Source organism: Sminthopsis crassicaudata, chromosome 3 (assembly GCF_048593235.1).
Source record: "Sminthopsis crassicaudata isolate SCR6 chromosome 3, ASM4859323v1, whole genome shotgun sequence".
Taxonomy (NCBI): domain Eukaryota; kingdom Metazoa; phylum Chordata; class Mammalia; order Dasyuromorphia; family Dasyuridae; genus Sminthopsis; species Sminthopsis crassicaudata.
Window position 1 is genome coordinate 494,063,149 of NC_133619.1, and position 18,717 is coordinate 494,081,865.

The following is an 18,717-nucleotide window of genomic DNA, read 5'->3' on the forward strand; positions in this document are numbered from 1 at the left end:
CTATAAAAGGAGGGGGCTGAATTAGATGGCTCCAGAACTAGAGCTATGATCCCATGCAGCTGAATGTATTAGGGCTGTGCCAACTTCATTCTTCAAGTCCAGTTGGCTTCATACTTGCAGAAAGTCAGTAAATATCCATCTTCAAAGGAGGATGTGGCTCCAAGGAGCCATGGTCCTGGCACCTCAGGGGCACAGAAGACTTGTCAGAGAGGCCTCCATCTGCACATTTGTGCAGTGCAACCTGCCAAAGCTGCCTGAGAGCCCTGTGTTTGTGCATTCCCAGGCAGTAGCAGGGGCTGCTTTTCCATTGCCTCATAAATATTTATCAGCAAGCATTTTGTAAAGAAGAGTGTTATTAAGGCTGGTTCTGTCCGCAGCTTCAAATGTGCCCATACATCAGGTATTGCCAGTGGAGTGGGTCTAGAGCCCTCTTCCATCAGCCCTGAGCAAATCAGCTCCTTGAGAGGAAGGCAATAGAAAAGATTTTGTCTTCTTTAATGACCAAGCCCTGCCACTCCTAGGAAACAAGCATGGAGTTTGAGGGATGATCCACTAACCTAGCATGACCTTAAAATGTACACAGAAATTCAAATATGCAAGAGAGGAAAAAACCAATGGGCACTCAAAACAATGAAATCCATCCTCTCAAAGAAATGCTCCTTTTTCTCCCACATTCCCTCCCCCTTCTTGCATTAGTAACATAGCACTGACTTTCTTACATTTCTGTGTTCCAGAATACATCTCTTTGTGACTGAGGACATACCAGTGTCCCTCATTTCAACACTCCTGAGAAATAGATGCAACACATTGTAAGCCATGTCAGTCCCCAAATCCCAAAGTTACTGAGGGGACTATGTTTATGTAACCCACACTGTGGGTTTGCTATATCCATATGACAGGGACACCAGCCCACCAGTATCTTCAATATTCTAAGTCTCTCATGATTGAGGTAAACAAAAGAAGGATCTCTACCAACCAAGCTCAGATAGGGCAGTGAGGTGGTGCAGTGGATGGAATTCTGGAACTGGAATCAGGAAGATTTATCTTTCTGGGTTCAAATTTAACCTCAGACATTTGCTAGCTGGGCAAGTAACTTCTCCACTGTATGCCTCAGTTTCCTCATTTGTAAAATGAGTTGGAGAAGGAAATGACAAACTACTCCAGTATCTTTGCCAAGTAAACTCCAAATAATGTCATGAAGAGTCATACACAACAGAAATAATAATAATAAACTCAGTTAAAGGCAATTCATAATAGGATCACAAGATAACTGATCTAAATCTGATAGGACATCCAAAGCCCCTAGTCTAACTTACTAATTGTTACAGGAAGGAAGTCAAAATACATTGAATTAATTATCAGAGTGAAATATGAACTTTGGTCATCAATTTTAGGGTCACTACTATTTTCATTGTTTTTTACTGCTTTCTTTAGGATGTCCTTCCCTGGGAGTGAATTAGTTCAAGGCACAAAGGACAGAAGGGATTGAGACTTAGTCATGATCAATTATCTATCTTATTAGGATTCTAGATTATAGAAAGTTCTAGCAGAGTAAACTCTCCACAGGCTGAGGATGGGGGGTTCTTTCCCATATACAAGCTAAAGTTGGTCAAGCTATGGAAAATTATAGCACATAGTTCCTCACTTAAAAAAAGGTTGTATCTACGACAGAAGATTGATTATCAGACATTTTTGTTATGCCCAATTCTTCATAATCACATTTAGATTTCTTTGGGAAAGATACTAGAGTGGTTTACCTTTTTCTTCTTCAGCCCACTTTACAAATGAGGAAACTGAGGCAAACAGGGTTAAGTGACTTGCTCAGTGTCACACAGCTAGTGAATGTCTGAAACCAAATTTAATCTTATGAAGATGTCTCCTTGACTCCAGGCTCAAATCTATCCAGTGAGCCACTTAGCTGATATACATACTTATGTATATGCATATACATGTGTATGTATGTGTGTATGTGTGCTGTATATAGAATATAATAGAACCACATTATTGTATATCCACACCTTTAACATTATAGTCAAGGGAAAAAATTGGGATACAGAGAAATTGTGGCTTATCAAGGGTAATATTGCTAGTGATTATCGGAGGTGAAGAGACCTGGAGGAGCTTTACATACTGGGATAATAAGAAATATGTGAGAGTTGTTACAAAAACTGGAGCTAATGAAGACATATGCCAAAATATTTATCATAATTACTATTTAGGAAAAATCTCATATTTAGGAAACTACATCCTTTTCTTTTATAATTTGAGTCCAACCTAATTTTTGGATGTTAAAATGATTAGCCAAATAATTTAGTCTCCTTGAGTTAATAAGTGAGGAACTGGGAATACAAAGATTGCTTCAAATGGAGTATCAGTCCCTTGCTGGATCTCAGCATCGTCATATTTAGTTTCACTATTGCAATCAGAATCATCAGATCTTTTTGTCCAAAGATCAAGTTTCTTACAGTTTGGGTATAAGTCCTCTTTCATGATAGAAAACAAGTCTTAGAACATGTTACAAATGGTGGATTTAATGTTACAGAACATGTATAGATTTGGAGGTAATTCCTGGTATATTTTTTAGGCGACAGAACTGGTCCTTTGGTTTCAGGGAGTTCTAGGTGAGAGCTACTCAAAGAATTGAGAAGTTAAATACTTTTGCAATGGCCTCATAGTAATTAGATTTCAGGGATGAAATTTTGATCCCTAAGTGTCTTAGATAATTTTTATCCACTATATCAGACTTCCAAACCATGAGAAATGCCAATTAACATTATGAAATCTATGGAACCAATAAGTTGAAAATTGGGTATATAATATAAAACCTTATCCTGAACACTTATTTGATAACCAACAAAAGCATTCATAGTCTTTTTTTTATCAAAAGGGATAGTTTCATTTATTTTATAAGTTAGCTCAACTCATATATAACAAAACCTATGTCAATGAGCAATGAACACTCATGAGACATATTGAAAACTAAAGTAATGCACAAAGTAACACTTAAAATAGGATTAAGAACAACATTGATGTTGACCAAATGACTCCTAGAATACCACTGACAGAACAGTCTGCTAGATGTGACAGTTACATTGCATGACTGAACACAAGTGAACATGATGTAGCCCACAGCACTTATGATGACACTTGAAACAGCATGCAAGAACAAAGACTTTACTGAATTCTACTTCCCCTGCCACTTAGCCTTGGCCTGGTCTTCCAAACCATACTTTATTACTGCCTCTTATTGCACAATTGATATCAGAATTCATATACCATTTAATAATAGTGAGGGACAGAGAGAGTGCTTTTTTATAGTACCAAAATACATATTTTAAAACATCAAAAAATTTTCATGTGGTTAAATATGTATTGAAAAGTGGACTCCCAACTACCTAAGAGTTGGAGCCTTAACATTTTGCCTATCAATTTCTTCTATGGGGGAAATGAATAAATGTTGCTAGGTTGTTTATTGATGATGTTTCATTTGTGATGTCCAAAAAAAAGAATCATTTTTTATTAAAGTACAAGTTAATTGAATCATCTCCCAAGCTAACATATGGAGAAGATAACTAGTTAATTTCATATAAATCAGCACAGTGGACAAAATATTGGACTTGGAGTCAATAAAATCTAGTTTAAAATCTCACCATACAAAAATACCAACTATTTGAACCTGGATAAATCTCTTTTTTTCAATGAGCCTCAGTTGCCTCTTCTGTAAAATAATATGCAACTTATTTGCCATTTTTTGGCAAAATAAAATAAATGACTGATGATAGATAGGAAAGGGGAAAACTAGAAGCAAAGAAATTCATGCAAAGATAATAATATAGACCTAGGTGAGTTGTAATGTGAAGAGAAAAGAATGGATTCAAAGGATGTTACAAAGGGTAGAATCCTCATGGAAAAAGAGCTGCATATGAGAAGATAAGGAAAACTGGAAATTCAACACTGATTCATTAGTTTGAGTGAGTGGGGTGAAAATAGCACTATCTAGAGAAATAAGGAAGTTCAGAACAGAAGAGTATTCAGGGCAAAAGGTTATGAATTCTGTTTTGGACATGTTAAGTATGAAATGTATAGGCAATATTTAGTGGAATTTATCTAATAGTTGATGATATTTCATTGAATCTCAGAAGAAAAAGTAGTGCTAGGAAACTAAATTATCACTCATTGCAGATAATATGATAGTATATTTAGAGAATCCTAGAGGATCAACTAAAAAAACTACCAGAAACAATTCATAACTTTAGCAAAGTTTCAGGATACAAAATAAATCCACATAAAACATCAGCATTTTTATATATTACCAACAAGAGATACAAAGAGAAATTCCATTTAAGATAACTGTAGATAATATTAAATATTTGGGAATCTACCTGTCAAGGCAAAGTCAGGAACTACATGAACACAATTACAAAACACTTTCCACACAAATAAAGTCAGGACTAATTAATTGGAAAAAAGTGTTCATGGGTGGGCTGACCAAATATAATAAAAAAATGAATCTACTTATGAAGTGCCATACCAATCAAACTCCCAAGAAATTATTTTATAGAATGAGAAAAAATAATAACAAAGTTCATCTGTAAGAACAAAAGGTGAAGAATTTCAAGGGAGTTATTTCATAAATGCAAATGAAGTAGCCTAGCTACTAGACCTAAAACTATATTATAAAATAGTGGTCACAAAACCATTTGGTACTGGCTAATAAATTGTGTAGTTGATCAGTAGAATAGATTAGATTCACAGGACACAATAGTCAATAACTATAGTAATCAAGTGTTTGATAAACCCAAAGATTCCAGCTTCTGGGATAAGAACTCATTATTTGACAAAAATTGATGGGGAAATTGAAAATTAGTATGGCAGAAACTAGGCATTGGCCACACCTAACACCTTATACCAAGATAAGGTCGATTTAGTCATAAAAACATAAAGAATAATATGATAATCAAATAAGAAGAACAAAGAATAATCTATTCCTCAGATCTGTGCTGAAAGAAGGAATTTGTGGCCAAAGAAGAATAGGAATATGATGCATTATGGAACACAAAATGGATAATGTTATTATATTGTTTAAAAGTTTTTGTACAAACTAAACCAATGCAAACAAGATTAGAAGGGAAGCAATAACTTGTGAAAAAATTCAAGGGTTCTGATAGAGGCCTCATTTCTTAAATATATAGATAATTGATTCAAATTTATAAGAATTCAAGGCATTCTCCAATTGATAAATGATCAAAGGATAAGAACAGACAATTTTCAGATGAACAAATTGAAACCATTTCTAGTTATAGGAAACAGTGCTATTTATCAGACAAATGGAAATTAAGACAACTCTGAGGTACCACTACACACTTCTCAAATTGACTAAGATGACAGGAAAAAAAATAATTATAAATGTTGGAGGGAATGTGGGAAAACTGGAACCCGGATGATTTCAGAGAAGCCTGGAGAGACTTGTATGAATTGAGTCTAAATGAAATGAACAGAACCAGAAGATCATTGTACACAGCAACAAGAAGATTATACAAGGATCAGTTCTGATTTACATGTCTCTTTCCAATAATGAGATGAATAAGACCAGTTTCAATGATCTCGTGATGAAGAGAGCTATCTACACCCAGAGAGAGAACTGTGGGGACTGAATGTGGATCACAACATTACATTCACATTCTTTTTGTTGTTGTTTCTTTGCTTTTTGTTTTCTTTTGCATTTTTTTTCCTTTTTGACCTCATTTTTCTTGTGCAACATGATAATTGTGGAAATATGTATAGAAGAATGCCATCTAAGGGAGTGGATGTGGGGAAGGAAGAGAAAAAATTTGGAACACAAGGTTTTGCAAGGATAAGTTTTGAGAATTACTTATTTTGAAAATAAAAACCTGTTATAATAATTAAAAAATAAAAGAAAGTGAAAAATTAAAAAAAAAGGAAAACTAGGCCTAGATAGTTATAGATGTTGATGTTGATATATAGTTATTAGCAAAAACACAATAATCTAATTCATGTGAGTTGATGAGATTGATGAGAGAGAAAGTAAATGAACCTGGGACCATCTTGGGATCAGAAGGATCTTCTCTTTTACAACATACTGCATAAAGATCAACAAGGATGAAGACTGGAATAAAGAGATAGGATTTTGTAACTAAGAGGTCCTTGAACAGTCTCCAACTTGCAGCTAAGGTCCAAATCCTCTTAGAACTCAGAATATATTTTCCTAAAGGAACTTTGTTATAAATGGAATTTAAATTCCTGTGATGTCCACAATTACCAATTTCCCCTATAGTGTACTGAGATATCATACATTTTCAATACACATAATTGGAAACTATATAATTGCAATATGAGTAATTAAGTGAAACACAAAGACAATAAAACTAAAAAAAATATTTTTACATGATTTTAAATTCTGGTGTAAAGGGAGCTTTAATTAGGAAAAGATCAGATAGATGGCAATTTTAGTGGAGATGCTAAAGTGAATTTATCCTTTATAGGGGCCTTCAAGGTTGATGGGGTTAGTTGTTTATTATATCTATTTGTACTTCAAACATACAAGTTTTATTTAAATAAATATGGGTGTTTCACTAGCACTAGTTTATGTTTTATAGTCACAAATAGAGTTTTTGTCCACACACAAATCAAAGGAAGGAAAGAAGGAAGAGGAGGAGAGTATCATAGCACAGTAAATCATGGTAGAGCAATCTCTCAAAGAAACAGGGTTGTCAGCTCAACTGAAAAAATACAATATACTCCTCTTAAACTAGCTTGATTAGTCAGACCATTCTCCCTCGGTTTTCTATTTTTATATAGGTTGTGTTACACAAATATCATATGTTCTTTTGGCCACCTTTCCAGTGGGACTGCTGACCACACACAAGCACACACGGAAACATATATTCCCCACCACCATTACCATCGCACACAAATATAGAAACAAAGGAGAAATGTGTGCATACTAACAAAAGGAATGAGGAAACAATTAAGATAAAATAAAATGTGGTCAAATATTCAGAACTAGAAAGGATCGTAAAGGTCTCTCAATTTACAGAAAGGGAAAATGAGATCCATAGAAGTTAAAGCTTTTATTCAAAGCCATAAAGATTAAGTTACAGGAGTGGAATTTGAACCCCATTCCTCTGATTTACAAGCTCCAGTTATTTCACCTATCCCAGAAACAAGTGAAAGATAAAGGATATGTAAGAGTATACATACATATACACATATTATACATATATGTATACATATACATACATTCACACACATATATGTATATGTATACATAAAAATATATACATATACATGTGTATGTTTTGTCATTTGATCATTTCAATTGTGGCTGATTCTTCATGACCCCATTTAGGGTTTTCTTTGCAAAAATACTGGAGTAGCCAAGTGAAGAGAAACAGATAAACAGCTCAAGTATTACATGGATATCCATGAAATCTTCAAAGAACCAGAGGAAGGATCCATATATAAAGAGGAAGGTTGTACAACTTGTGTATATAAAGACATGGACAAAAAATCATACAGGATTAGAGGACACAGATATTAATTTTAATGTGTACTAGTGGAAAGAATAGCAATATTAATAAGTTTGTGGATCCATTAGAGCATCTATTCACATTCTTTTTAAAATTCTTTGCTTTTAAGAAAAGATGGACAATTATAAATATAACTTCTATTATTATATGCACTTTCTTGAAATTGAAATATATTTCTATATATTTTGAATCCTCCCTGATGTTCTCTTGACACACTGCAATGCTTTTTTCTGTCATTTTTTTTATTTTGTATTTAGTTCAAAAAATAATTTTATTAAAAAAAAGATATTAGAGTAGTCTATTGTTTTCCTCTCTAGCTCATTTTAAGATGAGGAAACTGAGGGAAACAGGGTTAAATGACTTCTCTAGGCTCACATAGTTAGTAAGTGTCTGAGGTCAGATTAGAACAAGAGCATTCCTGACTTCAGGTATCGTACTTTGTCCACCACATGTTCTAGCTACCTATGTATCTATATCTATGTATGTGTATATACATATGTATACAACCTATTATTATATATAATCTTTTTCATCTCCACCTTCTTATACATATATTCAGACATAATCCTCTTGAGCAGAAAGAGAAATTGTGGTGATGAAGAGCTAGAGCATTAAACCTTGCCTTCCTGCTAGAGTTGATGATTAGAATAAGATTAGTTGTAGAGGAATCTTGAGGAGAGGAAGTGAAACAGAAGCCATGTGCAAGTGGCCAGATGTTAGTGACTCAGGGAATGCCTTCATTCACAACTCTCGATTCGCTACATATGGACTTAAGGATAATTTCTTAGGGAATTGTGTACATTATGATTGTTTCCTCCATCACTCAGGATATTTCTAAGAAATTTCCCATCATTGCATAGTAAACATTTAATAATTTTTAATTGATTGATTGATTATTACCCTGAATCTGTACAGGAATGCAGATGTATGTCAGTCTAAAGGGAATGAAGAAGGTGTCAGAAAGCACTTCATTTTGGTTCATTATTCCAAAATTAGGAAATGATTTTCATATGACTAAATTTATCATTGTCAGTTACAGCATATTGGTTGGACATATATGGCTCTACCAAGACTGGAAGAAGAGCGGATGGCATTTACTATGTCCTTAAAGATCCTAGTCATTGTTTTGGTAATTAACTTCTCTGACCATTTCCTGATTTAGTCTAAGATCCTGAACCATATTTACCCAAATCTTTCTGATTCTGCTCATCTATGTTGCCAATCTTGCTTTCTTATTGCTCTTTCTTCCTAAAACTTTGTATCAAATATTATCTATTCACTACTAGCCTGGTGAGGTGACCATGACTCTTAATTATCCCTTTTTATTGTCCCATCAGTGACCTTGATATCGGTGTCTTTGACCCTAGACTACATCTTGATCCCAATGAACAATGAACTCAAATTTCCAGTCATAAAGTCAAGGAAGGAAGGTCTGTCTCTTTCTCTGATGTCAGAATTATCAAGTACAGAGATTTGTCAGAAAGATCATTAGCTGATGAGTCTCTGTTTTCCTCCTTCATGCTTCTTTGGGCAGAGAATTCTGGGATTAACTATCCATTAAGTACATTTACAAGGTGTCTATAAGAAACTAATTTTTATAAGGCAAGTAATTATTAAGTACTTAGACAGTAAGTTATAGCTACTGTTCTGTATAATCTCCTTTTAAAAAGTTAAGCATTAGTTATAATGAAGAGACAAGTTTTTCCATGTGAGGTGGTCTGATCAGGGTCTAAATTCTTTCAATATTTCCTTTCCAGTGGTATTTACCCTTACCTTTTCAGCACAACTCATAACAGCCACATTCAAATTCTTCTTACCTCACACATGTCCTATTGTAATAAAATAACTTATCTTCCTGCTGCCATCCAATTGATCCTACATATAATTAACAGATTGCTACAGCACAACTATGACCATGGCATTTCTCTGCTCAAAATTTCAAAAAAGGCTCCCTATTGCCTTGATACTAAAATCCAAATGCCTTAGTTTGGTATTCTAAATTCTCTAAAATAGGAAGTGTGCAAAATGAGAGAGGCAAAGAGTCTGGCTGTACACAGCCCTGGTCAGCCATCATCTGGAATGTGGAGTTCATTTCTGCAAATCAAAGATTGGAAAGCACATGGACAGTCAGGAATGTGTCTGAAGGGAAAGACCAAAATAGTAAAGAAATGGAGGATTGTGCCATTAGAAAATGATTGAATACTTAGGGATTTTTAGCCTGGCAATGGAAAGATTTAGGTGCATTTGAGATGTCTTGAAGTATATGATTAGCATTGTTCCACTTGGGCCCAATTGGAAAAATAGAAAAAAAATGCTGGGAAATATTCAGAGAAGCTTGATGCTGAGGAAAAACCTCCTATCAATTAAAGCTACCCAAAGGATAAAGGGTTACAGCTTGGAAAGTGTGGGTTTTCCCTAAAAAGTAGTTGTTAAGCCTTCACATCAAGAATTCTAGTTTGGTAAAACCTGTTATCTCCCAAAGCCCATTATAATTTTAGATAGTTCTAATTTTAATTAGTTCTTTAAACAAGATCCTGTTTTCATAGGATCATAGACTTGGAGTTGATATAGGATCTTAGAGGGCTTGGAGTTAGGAAGACTTGAATTTAAATCTTACTTTAGACTGCTATGTGAACTTAGGCAAGTCATGTATTTCAGTTTCCTCATCTGTATAACAAACCAGAGAAGGAAATGGAGATACCTACAGTATCTTTGCCAAGAAAATCACAAATAGTTAGACACAACTGAACTGAATGAACAACAACAGAACCTTAATGGTCATCTAATTCAACTTCATTTTTTTTCCAAGTGAGGAAAATGAGGGCTAAATAAGTTAAGGCCCCTTTAGTAAACAATAGAATTGGAATTTGATACAGAGTTCTCAGACTTCCATCAACTATTTTACACATAATAATACTAAGATTATGATAAACTCCTTCTTCAATTCACATTTCCAATATTATTTCTTATTTTACTGTGCAACAAACCATATGCTCCAATCATGGAATAACATGTGTCTGGAACACCGAGTAGCTCGATCTGGCAGAATTATAGAATATAAAACAGGGAATAATGTCTATGATGACTGAAAATTTAGAAAGAGGCCAGGTTGTCAAGAGTCTGAAATGTCAATAGGAGATTTTATATTTCATCTTTGGGGCAATAGGAATTGTTGAATTCGCTGGAATTGTTGAGAAAAACAGTGATATTTAGAACTTTATATTAGAAAAATCACTTTGGTAATTAGAGGGAAGATGAATTGGTGTTGGAGGAATCTTGAAGCAGCAATTAAATATTTCAATAATGCAGCTGAGAGATGAGAAGGACCAGAACCAAGATAGTGACTGCTTAAGTAAAGTGAAGAAAAATACAGGAGAAAAATACAATAGTGAAAAAAAAAAAAGATTTGGCAACAGATTTGATGAGAGTGAGGATTTGAGAAAGTTATAAAGGATTTGAACCTGGGTAACTTAAAAGATGGTAATACCATAGACAATAATAGTTTGGAAATTTGAAGAGTGGTAACTGAGGGTAGACAATGAGTTCTGCTTTATATATATATTGAATTTAAGATACTTATGGTACATCTAGTTTGAAATATCCATTCAGTAATTAATGATAAATGACTGTAGCTTAGAAGAAAGACTAGGTGGCTACTCCCAAATAAAAACTAGAGTGTTGGAAGGAGAGAAAGGAGAAAAAAAGGGGGAAAAACCTGCATAATGATTTTGTTATATATTTAAAGGAAATAGCAAGTTGTACATTGTAGAGTTGCAATTTTGTGTGCAATCATCTTTTTTATTATTATATTATATTTTTATTTTATTTATATTTATTTATATTTATATATATTTAATATATTTATATTATATTTATATATATATATATTATAAATAATAAATATTATTTAATATTTATTATATTTTATTATTATTGTGTTATGGAAATGCTTGTTTTGTTCCATGAATTGAAAATGAGATAAATTTTAAAAAATAAAAAAGTTATATCCTAAAAAAGGAATAGGGCTTGATATATGAATCTAGAAGTCATAATGATGATATATAGAGTGATTATAATGGAAAACTATGGGGGCTGAGGAGGTCACCAAGAGAAAGAGTAGAGAAAAGAAGAAGAGATCCTAGGACAGAGACTTGGGGATATATTCACTATGAATTTAACATGGAGGCTCTCAGAGAATTGATCTGCCCCTTCACCTAGGCATGGTCCTTAACAATGAATTGTAATTTTTTCTTTTTTTCTTTTGTCAAATGTTTCTCACCAAAACTAACCTGCTCCCCATTTCCAGACCTCCGTAGCTGTCAATCATAACACTTAAAGGAGTTGTAAAGCAGCCTTCGCAGATGTTGCCTCAAGTGAGGCAACTCAGAAATTGTTGGAGAGAGTGTTCAACTGAAATCCGGAACAGAGAAGAGGTCTAGAATAGCCATCGTGAAGGATGTGAAAAAAAATCAAATAGGGAAGAATAAAAATGATATCATACTGTTGTGGGGACCCAATTAAGACAAGATAGAATAAATGAGTAGTGAATCTAGAATGCAAGACTTTCACCAGGAAGAGAAAAAGGATTCTAGGACTTTCATTTGGAATCTCTCTCTAGCCACTGCCTCTGTCCATTTTCTCATTTACATTTCTTTTCAGAAACTTTTTAATGTTTGGTGAAGAAGTAGGAAGTTTTACTGACCACTCAATGGTCACCTCAGAAGCTTCTTTCCTTAAATATTTCTGTTAGGCATATCATCCTGTATATCATTCTTATCTGAAGCCAGAAAATATTGGAAGTGGAATTCAAACCTACTTAAGGGACTGCTTAAGTGGTACAGTGGACAGAAAACTGGATCTAGAGTCAGGAAGAACTCAAATCTGGTCCCAGCCACTTACTAGATAAATGGATCTGCACAAGTCACTTCAGCACTGTTTACCTTAGTTTTCTCATCTGCAAAATGGGAACAATAATCTCCCAGAATTGCTGTGAAGATCAATTGAGAAAATGTTTATAAACTACTTATCACAGTACTTGGAACTTAGTAAGTGATATATGAATATTAGCTAAAATTAACATTTAAATGGGCAGAGGAGAGGCAGAAAGTGGTATAACAGAAAAGGTTAAAAAAAAAAAAAAACTCTGGATTTAAAGTCAAAGGTTCAAATATTGAATGTGGCAACTTGGGCAGGACACAAACTCTTTGGTCCTCAGTGTCCTAACTTGTTAAATGAAAGGACTAACTTCTATGGCTTCAGAGTTCCCTTCCAGTTCTAATCTATGATCCTATGATCTTTCCTAACAAAGTTGGAATTTAGCACTCTTTCCACTATGAATCAGTCTATGAAATGAACATTTAAATAAGAAAATCAAGTCTAAACTCATAACACAAATTTCATGAATATAATATCAGTTATGTAAGGAAACCCTGAAACTTTCCCAACATGTGAATCAATTTTAAGAAGAGTTAAATCTCAATTTTCTGTGAATGAATTTCACCAAATATTATAGTTCTTTTTGTACTTATCTCCAAGTCTCATAGGATGTTCAGTGTTCTTCATTCATAATTTCCTTGCTGTGCAAATAATGGGAAAAGGTTCATTCTCAGTTTCCTCTTCAGAAACAATCGTGGTCATCATAGTTATGTAACACTCATTTTTGTTCTTTTTATTTATTTATATTATTGTAACTATTGTGAATTTTTGATTTCCTCCTTCTGATGATTTTACCTTCCATCAGTTCATATAAATCTATCTAGGCTTCTCTGTCTTCCTGCAATTCATTGTTCTTTTTAATAGTGGATCAATGCCTTTATATTTATTTCTAACAATTTACTAAATATCTATTTAGTGGATGTTTAATTTAGCTTATCAAATCTTGAATGGCTACTTTCATATAAGAATTATTTTTAAATCATTTGTTCACCACTTTCACATACTTTTGTTGATGAAAAAAAATTCTCCTCTTGGGAACTGGCAATGAATTTATGCAGAAGAAACATTTTTGTCACATGTAAAAATCAAATCACAGCACACTCTTCATCTGGGAATCATGTGTTTAAGGGAAAAGCCATTTTTAACTAAGCTTACACCAAGTCACAAACAGAACTGATCCACTTTACAGTGTTGTCACACATGCCTAACAAAAATATTGCACTAGCAATAAAATGAATGCACTGTGCAGAATACACTAAAATTTGTCTTTGCATCTTCACTTTTTGAATAACCTTTAACCATTAACTATGGGAAAATTCAGAAACAATCTCACATGCAGACTGACAAAGAACTCCCTATCTTTAGCAGGTAAGATAGACTTCAGAAAAGTCTACTGCCCCTTCTCCTGCTTGCAGAAGTGCCACTGGTGAGTCTTAAACCTTTGATTCTGAGTATTTCTATTCACTGACTGATTACTACCTATTGCCTCTGATATGACTTCCTCTAAAGGGCTAGAACTGAGCAAATGCACTTGGATAATGGAGCACGTGAGACTAATTGCCAATTGGACAATTCTCTATTAACATGTTTGAAGGTTGACCCTCCCTAACTATTCTGTGCTGGCTTGATTGGAGGGACAAAGAAGGAGAAGTGACATGTGTGGGTGGAGTAGGAGGAGGAAATTGAGGCATTCTCCTGGTGGTGGAGAGTGAGGAAGGTGGTGTGGAGATTGCTAGATTTAATCCCCTGATGGCGACCCCAAAAGACCAAGAATAAAGATTTTTGGTGATCCTGACTCCAGTTGATTTCTGGGAAGACAGAGTTCCAGAAACTTCTTAGCCTGCTCAAGATTCAAAGTTATAATGAAGTGTGAATAATTCTTCACAGAGATTATTTAATGCTTAGAGGTTAGGGATTTGAGTACATAGCTTAGTCAGCAAAGTTCTTTTTTTATTATTAATTATAGTTTTTATTTACCAGATATATGCAAGGGTAATTTTACAGCATTGACAATTGACAAACCTTTTGTTCCAATTTTTCCCCTCCTTCCCCCCACCCCCTCCCCCAGATGGCAGGTTGACCAATACATGTTAAATATGTTAAAGTATAAATTAAATACAATATATGTATACATGTCCATACAGTTGTTTTGCTGAACAAAAAGAATCAAACTTTGAAACAGTGTACAATTAGCCTGTGAAGGAAATCAAAAATGCAGGCAGACAAAAGTAGAGGGATTGGGAGTTCTATGTAGTGGTTCATAGTCATCTTCCAGAGTTCTTTAGCTGGGTGTAGCTAGTTCAGTTCATTATTGCTCTATTGGAACTGATTTGGTTCATCTCATTGTTGAAAAGGGCCATGTCCATCAAGCAAAGTTCTTTTCTTGTATGATTCTGCTAAACTATCATCCTCCATGTCTTCTGCTCAAATTTTCTAGAAAGTATTTTCTCTACTCATTGCTATGTTTATCCCCCTCCCCTTCTTTTTTCAGTTAGTCACAATCTAGACTCTTGAATGTCACCAATGTTCTCATAATTGCTAAAACCAGTGGCCTTTCTTCACTCCTCATATTCCAGCAGTTTTGGACACTATTGAATTGCCTATTTCTGGACATTCCATATTCCCTTAGCTTTTCTGATAGTATTTTCTCTCAGTTCTTCTCTTACCTGAACAACTATTCCTCCTTTGTCTCCTTTACTAAATCATCATCCTGTTTCTGGACATTAAATGTGAGCATACACCAAAGCTCTGTCTTGGACTCTTTTCTGTGTTCTCTCTCTATTATCTCTCTTGCTTTTCTAATCAGTTTTATTGGCTTCAATTATCATCTTTTTAGATGAAGGCCAAATCCATATAGCCAAGCCTTATCTCTCTTCTGAGCTTCAGTGCAACATTATTAAATGTGTGATGAGGAATTATTTCTGGATATCACTTCATCATATGAAATTTAATATGTAAAAAATATGTCATTAGATCTTCTTTCCCCACAGAAAAAGAAGAAAACATCACTCCTCCAAACTTACTTATGTTTAAGGTACCATCATCCTTTCAGTCTTTAAGGTTCATAGTCACTGAATATTCTTGACTCTCCCCTCTCACTCCCTGTGACTTATTAATTGTATCTCTACAATGGCTTTCATAGTGCTCAACTTTACTCACTCACATAACCCCTACTCCAACTCCAGCTCCTTAGTAACTCTCATTTGGGCGATTGACTTCCTAACTGAATTTCCTATTTGTGTCCTCTCCCCTCTCCAAAAAGCATTTCTTGAAGTTTACAACTTAATATGCTCCAAACTCAAATCTGATGACATTACTTTCCTACACAAAACCTTTAGTGATTCCCCAACTGCCTCTAGGAAAGAATACAAAATCTTAAGCCTTTAAGGGTTGTTATATGCATGAATTCAGACCAAATCAGTTGAGTTCAAAGTATAACTCTTGTGCTTATTACCTAGGAAGCATACAAATGATATGAACTGACTCTTATAACTTCGATGCACACTAGCAGATTAGGCCTCTATAACAATGCTACTGCTTCCGTTAGAGTTTTAGGAGTAACCCTGAGAAGTTTAGAGGCTATTTCTTCCAAGATTATTGCAGCAATCCTTTAGCTAGCGTATTCCCCTGATATCAGTGATATCAGGGTCAGTTAATGTCTCCTTAATGTCATCTAACTAGTATTTAGCATTACGTTATCAATTTACCTTTTTAATCTCTTAATATAAATTAAAATTAATATAGCATACATTTATAAGGGAATGTTTACTGAGAAGATATAGCAAATTACCAACATTCTTGAAATAAGGACCATGCTGTCTTCTATTACCTTGGTTTTAAGCGGCTCTGATCTCAAATTTAAAGTGGTTGCTATCAAATATGTATCCTATCAAGATTACTTCCAGCTGTAAAAATGTTGAAGGACTAATTTCTTCCTTGTTTGCATGACATAGTATCTCAGTTACTGAATTGATTCATTACTAGACTAAGTCAAGTAGTTTACTCTGTGTGTGGGGTGGGGGGTGGGGGTATCTATGTTTTCCCTTTTAGATATATGTCTATCTTCTTAGTAGAATGTAAGCCCTTCAGTGCGTTAAGTCAATAAATTTCTATAAAATAGAATCGAATTAAATAAGAGAGTTTTCATCTTATCCATCCAAATCCCACCCTTCAAGATCCAATTGAAACTCTATCAGGAAGTTTTCCCTATCTCTCTTCTGAGCCTTTATGTATTTATAATTTGTATCTTAGAATATTAAATGTATTTTCATTTTTATTTCATGGTTGTTTTTCTCTGCTTCAGTAACTAGGGTCAAAATCCCATCCCCAAAAATTATATTGTATCTTCTACATTATCATGTACATGTTACTAAATAATCATTTCTTTGTTGGTTATTCAAGTTCATCTCAAATAGATTTAGCTTAGGGGTTTCTTGATTCACACCAAGATCCCAGAACATTTGTGATATCATTGAGTTATAAGTAAGAGGGCCGGGGGCAGAGACAGAGACAAACAGAGACAGAGAAACGAAGATAGTGACAAAGAGACAGAGATAGGGAAAGGGAGAGAGACAAACAGACCGACAGAGACAGAGAGAGACAAGAGACAAACAAAGATAGTGACAGAGAGACGGAGAGAGGAGAGAGACAGAGACAGAGGCAGAGACAGAGATAGAGAGAGATACAGAGAGATATCTCTCTCGAACTTTGCTCTTGTCTTCAGGAAAGTCAGCTTCAGCAAGATATTCTTAGCTCAATAAAATGTAATTGAGCATATCTATACTCACCCATCACCCCTCAAAAAGACTATCTATAAGATCTCTGAAGGACACGCCACCCAAAGTTGTTTTCCAATTAATTCACTTTGTAGGCTGGTTGGTCCTAAGCAAATTATCTAAGATAATCACAGCATAGAATACAGGATTTAGATTTCAAAGGAAACTTAAAGACTATTTAACATGACATAAACCCATAGAACTACCTTTAACTTCACAAAACTAGGTGCTACAAAGTTACAAATCATTAATAGAAATATATGCCTTAAAATACTAGTCTTATTTTCTCTTAGGGTTAAATGTTTGTTGTTTTCTCCTACATTTTGAAACTTGATTATTTTTAATTTATTATTTACTCTGTACTGTTCTTAAATTTTTTCATAAATATGTCATAACTCCCCAAGAAGATAGGCTCTTTAAGAGCAAACCATGGATTTACTGCATTTTCCAAAATGGAAAACAAAATAGGTACAAAGGAAATTCTAATTAAATTAAATTGCCAAGTCTGGAATCAGGAAAACATGAGTTCAAAACTTGCCTAATATTTGTGTGATCCTAGATAAGTCATTTAGCCCTGTTTTCCTCAGTCCTTTACCTATATAATGAGTTGGAGTGGAAAATGGTAAACATTCTAGTATGCTTGCCAAATGGGAACATAAGAGTATTGAACAGGACTGAAATGATTCAACAGCAAAAACAATTGAAATTTCACTAAAAGGATTGGGAAGAACAGTAGATTTCCCTATTTTAAATCATGTCATGATCGATATTATATATTTCCTAAGATTAGGAACAAAAAAACTAGATGGTGCAATGGAGGGACCATGGGACTTGGGAATTAAGAAAGCTTGAATTCAAATCTGCTTCTGATACTTTTAGTTATGTAACCCTAGGGAAGTCAACTTAACTTTTCAGGCTCAGTTTCTTTGTCTCTAAAGTGAGAATAATAATGGTACCTCCCAGAATTTATGTGAGGATAAAATTAGGTAATAGGTATAAAACAAATTAATAATTTAAATTAATAAGTAAATACCAGCTAATATTTTAATATTATTACTGCAGTAGTGCCCTATTTTTTTAAAAAAGGAAAAGGGGTGAACCTGGAAGGCGCAGTCTGTTCACCAGCTTAATTTGGTTATCTAGAAAGCTCAAGACAAATCATAAAAGAGTCAATTTGTAAGAAGATCATAGCATATTGAGTCATAACCAATGTAGTTTTGAAAAGAACAAATCATGTCAGAACAATCTAGTTTCCTTCTACCCCAAAGTGACAGATGGGCCTTGTAGATACAGTGAAGCTATAAACATATTATATCTTGTCTCCAGTAAGGCTGTTGATTCTGCCCCATGTGACATGCTCATAAATAAGCCAGCAAAATATGGCCTAGACAACATTCCCAGAAGGTGGACATGCTATTGGCTGAAGGGCCTTGCTCACAAAATTGTGATAAACAACC